Source organism: Aethalodelphis obliquidens, unplaced genomic scaffold (assembly GCF_003676395.1).
Source record: "Aethalodelphis obliquidens isolate GAN/ISIS:26980383/991018 unplaced genomic scaffold, ASM367639v1 scaffold1, whole genome shotgun sequence".
Taxonomy (NCBI): Eukaryota; Metazoa; Chordata; class Mammalia; order Artiodactyla; family Delphinidae; genus Aethalodelphis; species Aethalodelphis obliquidens.
Genome location: NW_020837945.1, coordinates 86712113 through 86729716, shown reverse-complemented (window position 1 = coordinate 86729716; position 17604 = coordinate 86712113). Strand labels below are relative to the sequence as shown.

Here is a 17604-nt window from a genome sequence, read left to right as displayed (position 1 = left end):
TTTGGGAAGCTCCTGTGCCAGCCCTGGATGGTGAAACTCCAGACTTCTTTTTAAGTGAGAGAGAAACTTCTGCCTTTTACAAGCCACTTTGTTTAGGCATTAATTTCATAAATACATAGAGAACATATACCTCTCAAGAGCAGGAACAATGTGTATGCCACTTGGTCCACCGTGGTGTTCAACAATGTGATGATGATGATGGCGATGCCAACAGTGATGATGATTGAATTAAAAGCAATGAAACAAAGTGGCTTGAATAAACTGTGCGTAGCTATTTTTATTTAAAGATTCTACTGCTGGTGCTATTTAATCTATTTGTATGCAGGTGTAATCAAGGAGGTCTGCATTATCTAATAAAAATTCTTGATCTACTTAACATTAAAAGATTTCATTTCATTTTGTTTTGAGAAGCAAGAAGGCTGTATCATTTATATGTGTCTTTAAGTTGGCTTCCACAGTGCTGTGAGGAGTGTCTCTAAATGACCCATCCTTGGTGATGGAGAGTCTGTGAACTCTGGGGGCCTCACCATGACTCTGGGTGGAAATGGCAGAATGATGTTGGGAAATCCATTCCACCAAAAGTGAAGGAGCAAACAGCGTCTGTGAGAAAGAGACTCAAAGGCCAACATGCAGCAAATCATGAAGGAAGTGGAAGGGCTGGAAAGGGAGACCATGGTCAACCAATATGAATACAGTGAGAAAGCAAATGTTTGGCAACTAATGAAGCTAAAAGTTGGCAAGGGACTCAAAATATCCCCAAGAGTGAAATATTTTGCATAGGTAACCCCCTTTATCTACTTTAGTTTTCTGGAAAAACTATGAAAATTTTTAACTCTTCTGTTTCCCAACATTGTTAATTCCATAAATCCCAGAAGGGATGTGAGGGGTGAGCTCATCTAGCTCCTGGGAAACTTCACTGCTTCTTAAGTTCCAAAGAGATTTCTTTTTTGTTCTTTTGCACCTGCCTTGGATAGCTTTACTTAAGTAGTAGTTCTACAAGAACAAGCTCAGGAATTAACTTTTAGTGAAGAAAAAAATCTGCCATGAATATAGGAGCTTTGGTACTCAGAATGGGAGAAAAAAACAGTGAAATGAGTCACTTTTCCAATACAATTTATCTTTAGGCCAATTACAAGTAAAATATAGGCATAGTTGTGTGCAAGCTGGGACACAGGACACTACATTCTTCATTTTTATTTGTTTCTTGTGTTTCAAGAGAACCCTCTGCCCGCTCACTTCTCTTATTTAGCCCTTGCCTTCTTCCAGTGAATCTCCAAGAAGGGACTGGCAATTCCGAAGCAGGTGACCACCAGGGGCTTTGTTTTGACTCTGACGCAGCCCCACCTTTCTCTTTGCTGACTTAAACAATTGTTGTTTTTTTAAAGAAGACTTTTATTTAAACTCCCACGGGTGCTAGGCAATATACAGTAACTAATGACTGTCTCTTTAAATTAAACAAAATGCAGTGCAGTTTAATTTTCTTGATGACTTGTAGGAAGGCAGTTGATGGGAAGAGCATGGGCTTTGGAAGGAGACTTTATTTCAATTCCATTTTTCCTGTTTTACTAGTTATTTGACTCTTTTCAAGTTTCTCAACCCTTCTCAGCCTTGGGGTTTTTTCCCCATTCTTAAAAATTGGCATAATAATAATATCTCTCAGATTGTTGTCTGGCACATAGTATCGATAGATGCTCAACAACGTTAATTCCCTTTTATTCCCACCCCTTCCCCACTCCTGTCATAATGAAACTAAATTGGACAGTTGGGGTATAAAGTGTGATCCACCCAACTCCACTAATCTCATCCACAATGCTTATGCATGTGTTTTAAATGACCTCTGGGGCTTCCCTGGTGGTGCAGTGGTTGACAGTCCGCCTGCCGATGCAGGGGACATGGGTTCGTGCCCCGGTCCGGGAAGATCCCACATGCCGCGGAGCGGCTGGGCTCATGAACCATGGCTGCTGAGCCTGCGCGTCCGGAGCCTGCGCTCCGCAACGGGAGACGCCACAGCAGTGAGAGGCCCGCGTATCGCAAAAATAAATAAATAAATAAATTAAAAAATGACCTCTGCACAAGCTGACTTAACTAAATTTTTCTCCACCCTGTCCCCAAATCTGGCCTCACCATGAGCTTTAAACTTTATATATGTTTTTCGGATTATTTTTTTTTTCTTCCTGATAGGCTGGAAGTTCTGAGGAAGCTCATCATGGGCCTCCCCTGTGATGTCAGAAGCAGATTTCTAAATAAGGAAGAATAATAAAAACTCTTTCACACCAGGGTACCCTGAAATAATTGTTCCATAGATGCTTTCACACCAGGGTACCCTGAAATAATTGTTCCATAGATGCTTTATTGATAGAGAGCCTGATCCCCTTCAAAGCTTTACAGAGCAGTTCTAAATGCCAGCTTACTTCAGGAGAGGAAGTTCTTTGGCACTTTGCTGAAGCTAACTTGGTTTTTCTGTGTTTTGAGAGATATGATGTGACTTTTCAGCTAAAGACTCACTATAAACTCTGCATGTTTTTTATTTTTATTTTAAAGAAGGCTCAGGTGTTAACAGATTCATCTAGGAGGACTTCTTCTAGTTTTTTGGGGGGCAGATATATTGTTTTTACTTGGAATGTGCAATTTCTTGACTACTAAATAAAGTTTAGAAGCCCCAGAATAAGTTTCGCTTTTCCAGGAAAAAAAAATTTGCTCATTTAAAAAAATAGAATCAGTATAACTAATGTTATTTCTCTAGAACTATCTATTTATGTCATCTTTTCAAGACAGCTGAAAAACATAAATATGAAAACATCCACTTATCCTCTCACTATGATTAGAAAGAAATTTATCAAAAGAATCATTCAAAAAGAAATGCAATGTAATTATATCACTTGTAAATTAATAAAATTAAGCTACACTTTGCCTTCCTTCCTACGTTTTACTGATCTAAAAGTAATAGTTATGCATGTGTTCAATTTTCTACAGGGGATATCATTTTTAAATTGCTCTTTAACACAAGAGATTGATCCATAACCCCAGGGCCTTAGTAAGTGGCTTCCTTGAAGATGATACCATTTTGGATTTATTCACAGGAAGTAATCCTCTTGAGTGGCTCAGATGATTTTTTTTTCTTTTTTTTAGTTTTCTTTAAGAAATTCTTCAGGAATTCTTATGAGATAGAAGTTGGGAAAATATTATCACTTTGCTGATAGGGACGTCAAGGCTTAGAGATTTGTTCAAGGTCAAAGAAAAAGCCATTGACAAAGCCAGAAACTTGAATCCTAGCATCCTGACTTGTATTTTGGTTCTGTTATACTAACTTCCTGTACTCCTTGGATCTGCATTAATGTAAGAGTTTTGCATTTTGGGACCCGAGCAACAATTCTAAAGTGTAGAATACTTACAAAAGACTACATATTCTAAAATGCATTCACAATTATTTTTTTTTGTCATTGCCTTTCAATATGAGGAAGTCATAGGACTTAAGTCTATTACCCTGTTCATATAAGTTGTTTAGACTTCAATATAGGTCTTTAAGTCTGTGTATCTTTTTGGCATTGGACTATCCTAGTGGGTCCATACATCTGTGTCCTCAATGCATGTGGTACCAGAGTAAATTATATCCCAAGTTATTTGTGGCTCTAACAATATTTAGTCAATTTCCCTTCTCAGCAAACTTAAAAATTCATGCAAACCAAATTTATGCAAATCCATGTTTGTGATTCGGCTGTGGTCAGCCTCAGGAAGCAGAATCATGTATAACTGCAGTGTAGGATGTGATTTAAACTTGAGGTTTTACAAAAGCAGTGCAACGTGTGTGGTGGCATCTCCACTGATATTTAAAGGTGCAGAGGGATATGAAAGGATGACAATGTGCAAATTCCCATAAATATGCATAATTCACGGTAAATCAGTATATGTCTAATTATAGCAATGTACACAATTTTCTTGCAATCCCTTCCTTTCCTTTTTAATTTGATAACTTGCATCCTGAAAGAAGAAGGGAAAGATCTGGATGGTCACTGCACAAGCCAGGGAAAGTTGTGGGGCAAAAAAATGCCTAAGGCTCACCTTGATTCTATATAAGGCAACCATTAAAATCACATTTATAAAAATTAAATAGTGATGTGGAAAAAATGAGTCTGGCATAGTGTTACATAAAGAGGGAGATACAAAACTGAATGCATACTAACTGCAACTATGCAAAAATTTAAATTATGCTTGTGACTATGCAAAAATGAGGGACTATGTAAAATGAAGAGTCCTTGGAAACACGGGTTATACTTCTGATCTTGTTCAAAGTTTCTGAGGAGGGTTTTGTATACTCATAAGCAGAGTAACCAGTGAGAAGGGACCCCAAGGGTGACTGTCAGCTCTCCAGCACCAACAGGTAAGGCTCCTGGAGAAAGGCTGGGTGCTGCTTTTGGGAGGCTGCAGGAATCACCAGGAGCTTGGAGGGGCAGAGTTGTGGCCAGTGAAAGACTGAAGGGGGTGGCAGAATATCAATTCTCAGACCACTTTTCTAGATGGGCAGGCAGGGAAACTGGAGATCTGCCAACAACCCGGGATAAACTAGCTGTACTGAATAGTTCAGCAGGGACTTTAGCCTGAGTAGAAAGGTCAGTCCCTGTGGGGCAGCTGGCGGAAAGACATTTCCAGAGCACAGCAATCTACTCCAGTAACGGAAAGCTACTCAACAAATGCTGAAGCGATGCGCTTTCTTTTTTGTTCCAGGCATGGAATTTTTCAAATGTAGTGAGCACAGAGAAAATTCTAGGTGCAAGGTAAGGATTTAACTTATCATGAGAAGCACCTCAGATGGGAGGACTCGAACCCGAGTAGCAACCCTAATGCAGTACCTGCCTTTTACTGGTTCCCTTGCAAGGCTGCCTGGTTACCTGGTCCTACCATTCAGTACAGTGCAGGGTCCCAATGGCCTCAGAGGTGGGCATTTATCCAAGGACTGGGCAATGGCCCTTTTTCATAGATTTGCTTCTGGGCATGTGTGTTTATGACTATGTATCCACACATTCTCTATTCCTCTCTCACTCTTTCTCTCTTTCTTTTACACACACACACACACACACACACACACGAATATTGTCTTTTGAAGGGAGAATACTTCTTTTCCAATTTGCCCATCTTAATTGATTTATGCTTTTCCCTATCCTATATATCTTTCCCTTACAAACAGAAAGCCTTTCTCAGATTTTACCCTATTACAGTCCTAGCACAGTCAAGATAATAACAGATCTCCTTGATAAGTCAGGGAAGCATGAGGAAAGGATAACTTCCTAGCTGTGAACTCTTTCGACCCAGAGCAGTCGTGCATAGCCACACAGACTGCGGGCACAGCACATCTCCTTGGGGCTGTGCAATGCAGCAGCCTGGCATAAAATTCCCTATGCCTTAGTGTGCATTGTGAAATGGGGATGATGGTACCTACATCATAGATTTATTGGGAGGATTAAATGAGTTAACATATATAAAGTGTTTAGAACAGGATGTAGCATATAGTAAATGCTATATAATTGTGTGTTGTTATTAACCTTTTAATAAAAGTGGTTTAAGATTAGAAGGGCTTAAGACAAAGATAACCTTAATAAGTTTTACCTCTTAGTCTCCATCATCTGTACTTTCTTTAGGAAACAACCTGGGTCACAGGATTGATTACTGTGTAGGTTCACTTTAATGAATGAAACTGGGAGGGAATATTTGCAAGGTTAGGAACAGTGAAATTAAGGACTTAAGATGCTTAATTTGTCTTAACTCCTTTTCTTTTGTAGTCCTTGGAAATAAAAGTTTAACATCTTTACCAAAATAATAACTGATCTTTTCTTGACACCCCAAATTTGAAAAATCTAAAACAGTGCTCCTCAAGCCACAGTGAGGATTGGAATTCCCTGGAAGCTCGTTGAAACTAATTCCTGGGCCCCAAACTTACAGACTCTGATTCAGTCTGGGATTCAGAGTATGAATTTCTAACAAAATGCAGGTGATGCTGATGCTGCTGGTCCATGGACCTCTCTTTGAACATCTAGGCTCTAAAAAACATACTTGGTCATTGTTCCCCAAAACCATGTCTTGTCTTGGGAATACACTGAACACTAGGAAGACTCTAATTCTTTCAGGACCATGACTAGGGAAATGATACACATCTTAGAGGCCTGAGGGTCCTAAGTACTTCCTGAAGTCCTCAGTCCCAAATCTGCTGCAGCACCTGCACCATAACTGCCTATTGAACGAAGCCCCAAGCTGTACTGTTGGCTTCTTAAAGGCCATGCCTATGTTTATGTCATTTCTGTGTCCCAGCACCTGGCAAATACCTTGTGAGAAATAGGCTGTTAAGAAGTTTTTGTAAAGTAAATGAATGAAGTAGGAAGTTAGATCATTTCCATCAAAATAATGCTATTTTTTTTTCAAAAGCAGCATCCCATGTATCTTTGGAAGTTAAGTTACCTCATAATTAAGAGGAAGACAATTTAATTTTGCTCACGTAGTCTATCTTAGAACCAGTTTTTAAACATATGATTCCCTGCTTGGTTGTCCCTCCTGAATACTGACAGCTAACTGTTGCCAGCATCCCTGACCTGGTTCTGCTGGGTTCTCCACTGCTCCCCCTCCTGTATCACATGAGAGGAAGTGTCTTGGGAACAGGGCAGAATCAAGTACCAGTTTTTTTTTAGAACAACAAAATGTGTAAACGTGCTAAATGTAACTAAATATTTCCCCCACAACCAAACCCCAGAAGACACATAGCAAAACTGTTTACATCCCAAACTTCTATGAACAATAGGTTCTCAGATTTTCTGTTTTCCCATTTGCTCCTTATCCTTTTTAGGATCCTTTTGTTTTCTTTTTTACACTTCTCACTCCCCCTGGCCCCACATCTATGGGGTTTAGGAAGTCTGTCTGCAGAGCCAAGAGGGGTTTGTTCATTCTCTTTCTCCTCTCCTAGCATTTGGATTCTCAAAGGCGAAAGTCTCTTGCAGAACCATGAGAAGGGCTCCTTCCCTCCATCTATATCCTTCCAGTCTTAGGGGATATATCAGAAGATTTTGTGATGTGTATCATATATGTATATACATGCACAGGACAAAGGCAAAAAGGGAGGAAGAATGTTACACACTTGGGGTGCTTCAAGTTGTTCAGTATGAATGGGGCATGGAGAAGGATAACAGGGTAGTCAGGGACTGGACCATCCCTGGCCTGCAAGCCCAACTGAGGAGTCTGTGTAATATGTGGGAGGCAGCGAGAAGCATCACTTCTCTCTGTGTCTTGAGGGTCTGTCACCTGTAACCCAAGCCCAACTGAGGAGTCTGTGTAATATGTGGGAGGCAGCGAGAAGCATCACTTCTCTCTGTGTCTTGAGTGTCTGTCACCTGTAACCCAAGCAGTGTTGGGGTCCATGCATGTCTTGTACGACTACTGTGGTTCATAAAACCACAATGGAAGGATTTTAAATCAAGTTCCTTGGAGTCTGGATGAAAGGGTAAGATTGCTCATTCATTTAGTGAAAGACAAATTTCTTCCATTTTTTTTAAAATGCAGAGTTCCTAAGGTTTTATATCTTTAGCTTAAAAGTTTAAGAATAACTAAGCATGTTTGTGAGCTTCAATTTGTTTTATTCTGTACTAAACAACTTGATTTAAAAAATCCATCAGCTGATGCACCATCACTCATTTCTTTGTCAGAAGCTATTCCCATAGTTCACAGAAATTAATGGGTCAATTTTGGGGACACATTTAAAGTTTAAAGATAAAAGCTGAGAGTGTAAGGAAGTGATAACTGGACAACCTTTGACTGGAAGAAAACTACTTCCATGCTTAGTGTTTTTCTACAAGAATTCATTAATTATTCATTAATTATACAAATGAGATAATTTAGTTAGAAAAGAGTGATGAATGAACATTTCTTTCTATTCAGAACCTCTAGCACAAAGCCGAGATGGTACATTCTCTCACCACTTCTTTAATAAGTCACTTATTCATATATTTCAAGAATGAGATCATTTGGCCAAAAAATACTATGATGAGGAATAAATAATTGTATTGAATGAAGATTTGTGTGTGCATGTGTTTTTCGTAGATCACAAGATAGGAAGTGGTACTCACCCTGTCTGGGGGTAGACCATGTGAAAAATTAATGACTAAAAATGGAAATGACAGAATTATAGAGTTGTTTTGAAGAAAGAGAAGGAAGCAATGGAGCATTAAAAAAAAAAAAAGCAGGTTTGCAAGAACTGTGTTTCTGTCAAACCTTATAGATGCAGTGCCAGAATAAGAGACACATTCCAAAGGCGGGGATCAGAGAGTGGGGCTGAGCAGAAAGGAAAAGACATGTACTGCAAAGTCTGGATGGGAGAGAAATAAAAGCACAACCACAGAAGTGACAAGGTCAGGGCAATGGCAGAGCACAGGCATCTAGGTCCAAAGTCAGAAGAGAGGAAGGGAAGTCTACTCTCTAAACTCTCTCTGCTGTTTAAGTATCAAAAAAAAAAAAACCAACAACAAAAAAAATTGTACAGTCTTTCTGTTCCTTAGTCATTTTTATTTATCAGATTTTGAATTTGTAACATAAATCTTTTCAGTATAAATATTTCCACCCACAACTGTTTTTCGAAGCCCTTATGACAACAGACACTGATGGAATCAGTAACCAGTGAGTCACAGGCAAGGTTCATTAGACAAAGCGCTGGCAACCCGTTCAGAATGGACCGACTAGGCAGCTAGATGCTGAACTGTGGGCCGGGCTCACAATCCCCAAGGCCAATTGAAAGGGAGATGATAAGTTGATCCAGGTGCAGAAGACCTGGGAGATGCGCTGTGGAAAAACCCTCTGCTTCAATGTGGAGGAAACACTCTGCTAAGCTCATTAGGGGCATCTTAGGAGATTCAAATTCCACTTTTAAAACTGGGAAGTTGTCACAAAGTTTGTGAGAACCTCGTTATGAAGTAGGAAGCATCTCATATAAACATCCTTTCATAAAAGCTTATCAGACAAATTTAATAGAGTTAGCTGTGCACTTGAAAGACACACTCCTCTCAAGTGATTTCTCTGGATTGACTGGTATGCCTAGCTTACCAGCATGAGGGAGTCTGGAAGAAAGGCTAAGGAGAAGTTGAATTTAGGAAGGCAGTTATAGGGATAGATGAATGAAGCCAGGACGAGAGCCTGCAGACCCGAATTCTAATAGTCCCTGTGACATAAGATAACCTAGTGACACAGTCAAGCTACTTCCCTATCTAAGACTCAACTTATTCTGGTTGAAGTAGAACCAATATAATCAAACTTCTTAGCAGCAGTGCCCTTTCATCACCCAAAGCTTGTCTGCGCACCTGGGGCCAACTTACTCTCTAAGGGGTGACGCCACGCGCATGAACCCCCTCCTCTGTTCAAAGTGGCTGGGAACGGGGTCCACGGAGCACAGTTTTAAAACCACTGGATTAGATTATCTTCTGAAATTCCTTCCAGCTCTAATGTCTACAGTTCTCAGACTGACCAGATGAATCTACTTAAAACAACACCAGCACCAACAAAACAAAACAAATTCCCCAAACACAAAACCAGTAAAAGCACAACAAACCTTCCACAGCGAAAGGGTGAATGGCTTATTTTCAAGTTGTGTTCCAAATGGCTGAGTTTAAGCATTACTGTCCCGGCCTGTTATTTTCATATATCACATCATTTTTACATTCAGCATGTCAGCTCACGTCATTTCAATTTTGCATTTATTTTTCTCAGTGACTAAACATGCTGCCAGCACTTTTCCCCAGTAGATTAAAAAAAATGGGCTATTTGAAAATTACTTACATCTATATATTTTTCCAGTCTGAAAGTCCAGTTTTTTATGCTGCATCTAATGAACATAGGCTGTACATTAATATCTTGAAATAAAGACATATAATGGCATTTAAGATATTTGTTGAACTTGAAGTGGTAACTCATGGTCTCTCTTTTTCAGTGGTTACAGTTTTTCACTGAGCCCTGTGGATTGCATTACTGTTTGCAAAATTGGGGAAGAGGGCTGGTGGAGGAAAGCTGGGTACTTGCTACTCTGCAAGGCGGGTACCTTGTTTACTCTCTGAGTTGCTAAGTTGGTAAGACTAGGAGGTAGTAAAAGTCCTGAATAGGAACTATCAGCAATACTTTCTCCACTTACAAATATCTGACCTACTCATTTTATCAAATGGGGATTTTTTACATTTTAGGTAACAAGTTCCCTTTTGAGGTACTTGAACCTCCGGGGGAATGAAGACCATCTGACAATTATATCTATTTATTTATTTATTTATTTAAGTTATTTATTTTTGGCTGTGTTGGGTCTTCGTTGCTGCACGCGGGCTTTCTCTAGTTGTGGTGAGCGGGGGCTACTCTGTTGCGGTGCGTGGGCTTCTCATTGCGGTGGCTTCTCTTGTTTCGGAGCATGGGCTCTAGGTGCGTGGGCTTCAGTAGTTGTGGCTCATGGGCTTAGTTGCTCCGCAGCATGTGGGATATTCCCGGACCAGGGCTCGAACCCATGTCTCCTGCATTGGCAGGTGGATTCTTAACGACTGTGCCACCAGGGAAGCCCTGACAATTATATCTTAATGTCTATTGTTTTAATCAGATCGACAACCAGGTTAGGTTAGTTTTCAAGGGAGAGGATGTAAAGCAGGAGAGAAACGGGGAGAGTAGAGGCCCACTTGGGCCCATGTCGGCATCCTACTCTCCTTTGATCTTAGAGTCTCATGAGCGTAACAGGTCACAAACTGGAACCTCAGGGCTGTATACAGAACCACACTATTTTGTTTGACTACACATTGCTATAAAATTTAAAAACTGGTTGTAAACATTTAAAAAGCAGCAGATTAATTGCTTCTCTTGAAAAATTAGTATATGTGGTGATCCTGAGCCCATTTTTCAACAAGATGGCAATCAGCTGGGGCTGGTAGGTGCTGCTGCTTCTAGAGGGGCCAGCTTGTGACAATAGCCACTGTCCTCCTCACTCCCTATTTTTCTTACACACAGTCTGTTCCCCTCATTTCTGTACTTGGTTGTGGATATCCAAGGAGACATTTGTATCTATGACCTCAGAATAGACTTTATTGTTTAGAATTATAACTCAGTCCTGAAGAAATCCAAGGGGATTCTATACCTACTAAATCTAAGGCTTTTACCATCAACTCCCACCACTCACCCACCCCAGTACCTGACATGTATAAAGCACTTATTTCATGCCATGAACTTTGCTAAGCCTTTGTTTACAGCAACTTATTTATCCTAACAACTACTTTATGAAGTAGATAGAATTTTCCTCATTTTATAGCAGAGCAGCCTGAGGCTCAGAGAGGCTGCTTAATTTTCCCAAGGTAATATAGCTACTACATGGCTGTAGCCAGTTTTCATTCAGATTCCTGACTGTGAAAGCCTCCCTCTTAACCACTGTGTAACAACTTTGCTATATTCGCGATGGCCAACACGAGCAGTGGCAGAGGAGCCAGGAGCCCCGAAAGGGCACCAGACTAGAGTAACTGACAGTATCTTACAGAAGGCATGCAAACTGCTTACTAGGAAAACAGTGGGAATAAGCAAAGTGAAAATGCGACGCAACAACCAACTCAACGTTCAGGAAGTGTGAGCTGCTGACGGAAAGAGCATGAGACAAAATAGCAGTGGTCCCGGATTCTAGACTTGGTTCTGACCAAAGGAGGCTGAGCTGGACACAAGGCTCTTCAGAGGCGCATCCCCATTTGAACCTCACAACAGACATCTGAGCCAGATGGTATTATTCCACTTCACAGATGAAGAAACAGAAACTCAGAGAACTTAAATTGCTCACTCCAAGGTCTTCCGCTTAGTAAGCGGCATAGCCAAGACTAGAAACTAGGACGATGGCCTCCTACTTCATTCATTTCAGGTGTCTCCTGCCTGCCCCTGTGTCACTCTATAAAGAGCGACTCTCTACATTTTTTTGCCTTCTATCTTCAGATCTCAGTAATGTGTCAGAAGACTCTGAAATTAAGATATTAGGTCTGCCCTTTCTGTTTTTCCTGGAGTCAGAGGTGATGCCTAGGGGTATCAGTGTACTAAATTGAAATGCATCAATTCAAAAAACCAAAAAAACCTCTCAGCATTGTGAGTTTACAAGGAAAAATAAAGTAAGATATTTTGCATTACTGTGATTTCCACCCCTCACCCCCTTCTCAATTACCAGTAACTCAGAACTATTTTTATATTACTTGACACAAATAGGTAATATTTAGGAATAAAAGATGGGTAAAAATGCCTTTATCCCAGTAATTTTTCTATTTAACCTTGTGCAAAACTTTCCCCTTGCCTTGTACATTTATTGATGATAAATAGCTTTGCTGACAAGATGGCACTGATTGGACTACAGTAGTGAATCTCTGTTTACTCCAATGCTGATTTCAGATAGATAGCAAATTTGAAAAGCATTGGCCTCTCTCATCACACCTAAATATGGCTTATTTTCATTGAACCATTTCTCATCTATCACTCTTTCCGAGGAAAATGCTAATGAGCCTATGTCTGCTGTGAGCATAATGGGGGCAACCACAACGGCATAATGTGTTTGGTCCTTCCAGAGTCTCACAGTATCCTGCTTCAGAATCTCCAGGCTGCCCAGCTTGTTTCTTTTCTGCAAGTCTAAAGGGGGTTTCTGTTCTTGGTGACCAACATGGGGTTCCAAGAAGGTACCCAGGGAGAGTGTTATACATGATGCCAAGAGACAGGGTCTCATGCTTTATAAGCTTTCTCAGAGGTAAATGGGATATGACTTATATTTAAATTAAGTCACCATATTGATATGGCAAAAAAAAGCACTGGCCAGATGGTGCTGAGTACAACAAGGCAGTGATACATATCACCCCCATTCCTTTTACTATTTATGAGTCCGAGAATCAGGTCAGCTGCTTAGATGGTGGTATGACCACACTAACTGGCAGCAGAAGGAAGCTCAGTATCTTTTCCTGTTAATCTGTTTTTCTCATTCTTCCATTTTTCTTTTACGTTGGCCTATATTTTCCTCTTTAGGATGCATTCCCACAATGACCACTAGGATAAAATTACAATCCTACTCAAATGCTTATGTGCTACTGGAAACACAAGGGGGTGGCGATACTTTGTCTCTTCTTTTTCTTTAGAGAAAAATCACAGAAATTCTAGTTTCCATTGCTTTCTGCTCGGGCTTCTCCTACAAATTTAAAAGGAGACTCTCACAAGGGTTTTGGGCTAAGAAAGGTATGTGCTGTCTCTCCCCATGGTACTTCTCACGTCTGGTCAAGGCCCTCTTGGAGGAGGCTGTGTAGGGACGGGAAGGGTGAGTGGATGGCAACAACCACCCTTCAGCTCTAATTTTGTGCACATTTGTTTTGAAGGACTTTTCTCTCCTAATAAGCTATAGGGGCCAAGAGGGAAGTAAACTGTTAAGGAGTGTTTGTGGAAAAGATTATCCCTGTGAGGGTTCAATAAATAAATACTGGCCAATTATGATACTTCCTAGTAGACGGTTATTTTATATAATTAGAGTACTGAAGCAAAACAGCTTCTTAATGCCCACCTATGGGATGACCAGTAATGGGCGACCGCAGAGAGCTATATAGGATGATAGATGGTGTACTGGCTTGCACATTGGGAGGGAAGGCTGGCTTCCAGTCCTCTCTGTGTACCTAAGCAGGGACTCGGGGGAAACTCAATTCACCTTTCTAGATCTCAATGTTCCTGTCTGCTGAATTGGGGTTGTGTGGTAGTGTTATGGACTGAATGTTTGTGTCCCCTCCAAATTCATATGTTGAAGCCCTAACCCTTAATGTGTCTGTATTTGGAGACAGGCCTGCAAGGAGGTGATAATGGTTAAATGATGCCTCAAGAATGGGGCCCTAAAAAGAGGAAGACACACCAGAGCTCGCTCTCTCTCTCTCTCTTTCTCTCTCTGCCATATGAGGATGTGAGGATAAAGTGAGAAGTTGGTTATCTACAGGTCAGGAAGAGAGCCTTCGTCAGAAACCAACCATGCCAGCCTGTTTATCTTGGACTTTCTAGCCGCCAGAGCTGTGAGAAAGAAATCTGTGTTGTTTAAGCCACCCAGTCTATGATATTTTGTATGGCAGGCCAAGCAGACTAATAAGTGGTGATGACTAGCTACTTAAAATGACATAATGGTTATAAATTCATCTTCTTAGAGAAACTCTAAGAGCTGGGAAGAGAAGAGTAGTATTTTACAAATAAGGAAACACCTCAACTCACAAGACTACCACAAGAACACAAGGCTACTAAGTGGAATTCAGTCAGATGCAAACCTGGGTCTTTAAGGCACCTTTAGTTGTAAATGTCCGTGATTTTCTTGTTTTCAGCATCATTATACTGGATGTCTATGAATTCTAGTTTTTAGGTTTCGAGGTAATGCCCAGTTGAAGAATGTCAAATTTATCACAGGTCATACGTATGCTTTTTCTCTTTAGAACTGCAAGAGTTATTTCCTTTGACCCAGCCATTCTCAAAGTATGGTCTGGGACCAGCAGTGGGAACTGAGGACTTAGAAATCCAAATTCTTGGGCCCTACCTCTCGACCTGCAGAATCAGAAACTCTGGGGGGTGGGTGGGGCCCATCAATCTGTGTTCTGAGAAGCCCTCTAGAGGATTCTGAGGCTGCTAAAACTTGAGAACCATGGTTCTGGTCCATATACACTTGTTCCCTTTGTCATGGGTTGACATTTGACATTTCCCCACCTTATTGCACTGAAAGATATGCAGCTGCAACTCTGAGTCCTACAGTCAACTAAATCTATGACATACTGTGAAAACTATTTTGAAAAATGCTTGAACCTACAAGTGTATCCCCTTTATAGTGATAATATTCTATAATTTTGTGTCAGCCTTGGTTACCTCCTTTAAGTCTGCTTGGAATTTGAAAATATTTTAGAAAAAAAGCTATCTTGGTGAACATATCACAAACCTTGAGTTAAACTGACTCTATTCTAATTAAAAATAGTAATTTAAAATAGAATTAATTTATAATTTATTCAAAGTGGCTAATGTTTTTAATCACTTACTCAAGGTACTTGACCATCTACTCCCCCACTCCCACCCCTGATATCTCAGCAACTTCAAAGAAAATTCATTTGTACATGAAATCTATTCCTAAACAAGACGCACCCCCTTCCAGTCAGGAAAGAATATTTTAATAAATAATAAGAATAATCCAAAATCCATATTTAAAATTTCTTTTAAATATGTATTTATTCTAGAAAGCCAAATATAGAACTAATTTTATATATTTTATTATAATTATATGTATATAATAACTGTATATATGTCTATTATATATGTTATATAATTATACACATAATGAAATATCTGTATATATTTATATCAAATGTCTGGGTTTTAGAGGTATAAAGATTTTTATCTAATGCTTCCTTTGATTACTTTCCTATGCTTGAAATTTGAAAACTCTAGGGATTTTTGGAGAATATGGACTTCAATGCCAATGTGATACATTTATATTTAAATGGCTATAGAAGTGTGTGGGTGTGTGATTACATATTATATGGCAGCTCCTATTACTTTAGGACATCAACACTAATCTAAGAATTCTCTGGAATGTTTTCATGTGTATCTCAAATAAATCTTGCCACTCAAATTTCACAAAAAGAGAAGCACAATATTGCCTTTTAGAAGAAAACCTTACACATTTCCAAAATTACTTTTTCTTATGTAGAAATAACACAGAAATCACCTTTTACCCCCTTGAATGTGGGCAGCCAGAGTGAACAAAATCCTCATACTCTGGGCTGCTTCTGCTATTAATTTGCTTACATAAGCAAAATTGTGGGCTTTCTGTGGAAGTACAAGACTGGCAAATCACAGGACTGATAAAACGGCATATAGCTTGCACAGCATTTGTAGAGCAACAGCTTCTGAATGACAGATTAAATGAGCTTAGTAGACTTCTGCCCTTCACAGCACTCCAACTATTTTATTTAAAGCTTTTTGCAATTATATGAAGATTGACTAACAAATTTCTACCATGTTTCTGAAAAGACACAGGAAGACTAAATTGAACATAAAGATTCCTTCCCCCCTGCCAAAATATATATAACAACTGTGAGATGAAGCACTATTAGAAAAAAGTGTTTTACCACATCCACACATAAACACACATACACTTTTAAAGTTGATCTCTTAAACTTAGGAAGAATTTTTTTGTAGTGTTATAAAGACTAATTAGAGTGTTTTCCCAAATATTTTTCTTTGAGATGTCAACGCTGTCATTGTTTCTACCTAGGATTTGTTCATTACATCAACACCAAATAAACCTTCCCCAAAAGGAAGGACTACTCTTACTGCCAACAGCAAACACCAAAGCCAACTCATATTCATAATTACTCATCTTTTGAGACATGTTTTGACATGAATGACTCAGCAAAGCTGGGTCACTGCCAACTGGTGCCAACTGGTCCAACGGCACCGGAGGAAACATGATAACTACAGAGACAACAGTGACTGAGAAACTGAATCCTCCCTCATTTGATCCAGGCAAGAAAAGTGTTATTTTCTGAAGAAGCAGGAAAGTGCATTCTCTTTTTCAAAAGATTGCTAAACAGTTAATAAAATGTGTTTAGGAACAACAATATAAATTTTGTGAAAAGTGCCACGAGAATAAAAGAACAATGACTCCCTTTTCTGAATCCCCAAATTCACTTAAAACAGAAAGAAGCTTTAGGAAAAACTAAAGAAAAGAAAGAAAGAAAACAAAAGCAGCTTTGGGGATAGAATGATAGTAAAGAAGTACAAAAACAGTAGGAATTTAACTTCTACATGATTAAAGAAGAAATAAAAAGTAAAACTTTTAATTTTAATAGAGAAATTTATAGGTATATATGTTCTCATAATATACTCAATTGTATTTTACTAGTTCATTTGCCAGGGAGGTCCAGTCCTTTCATCAGAATGCTAGTCTACAGCACAGGATCTATGGGAGATGGAGATCACACACCCCAAGTAATTAATCTGGCATAGTTAAAATGATAGCTAATAGCCCAGCAGAGCACTCAGGCTCCAGTCCCACTTATCTTATTAACCGAACTGACAATTTGGCGCTGAGTAGAAACACAGGGCCATATCCAACACTCTTCCACCCTGGTTTACTCAGGAGCAGGAGGAGAGTGAAGATAAGGCAAGAAAAACTTGAAGGTAGTTTGAGTGAACCCTGTAGTATGGACATACTCTGCACCTCCTGGGGAGATGCTTTGTTCAGTTTTCCCCAGAAGACCACTTCAGTTACTTTAATTATTCCAGGCCTAATAAGCCAGTTGGTAAGTTAATTGTTTCTGGTTGCTATCTTCTGATGGTCATTTTTCCTTTCTTCAGAAATAGACACAATGGCTCCTTTAATGCAATTACCACGATGCAAAACAGACTGCATGATTGATTAGGAAACTGTCTAAATTCAACTCGGCTTTCTGTAACTTGCTGACTGCCTTCTTTCTAACTTCTTCATCTGCTCAGATTCCTTTGAATTATTTCTCTGTCTCCACCTGAGCTTACAACAGAATCAGAGCCACTTACACATGAAATAGATGTGCAGTTATCTTGTCTCCCTGATAATTAACA

General features: G+C 39.6%; 1 long non-coding RNA gene across 1 annotated transcript; it reads right to left on the bottom strand.

Moving 5' to 3' along the window:
- Window positions 1-6586: 6586 nt before the first annotated feature.
- Window positions 6587-17329, bottom strand: LOC113622735 (uncharacterized). The gene is made up of 3 exons (XR_003433629.1): window positions 17276-17329; window positions 9802-9847; window positions 6587-6611 (listed from the first exon to the last, which is right to left on the bottom strand). It is a non-coding gene; the product is annotated as an uncharacterized LOC113622735 (long non-coding RNA).
- Between the last annotated feature and the right edge of the window lie 275 nt (window positions 17330-17604).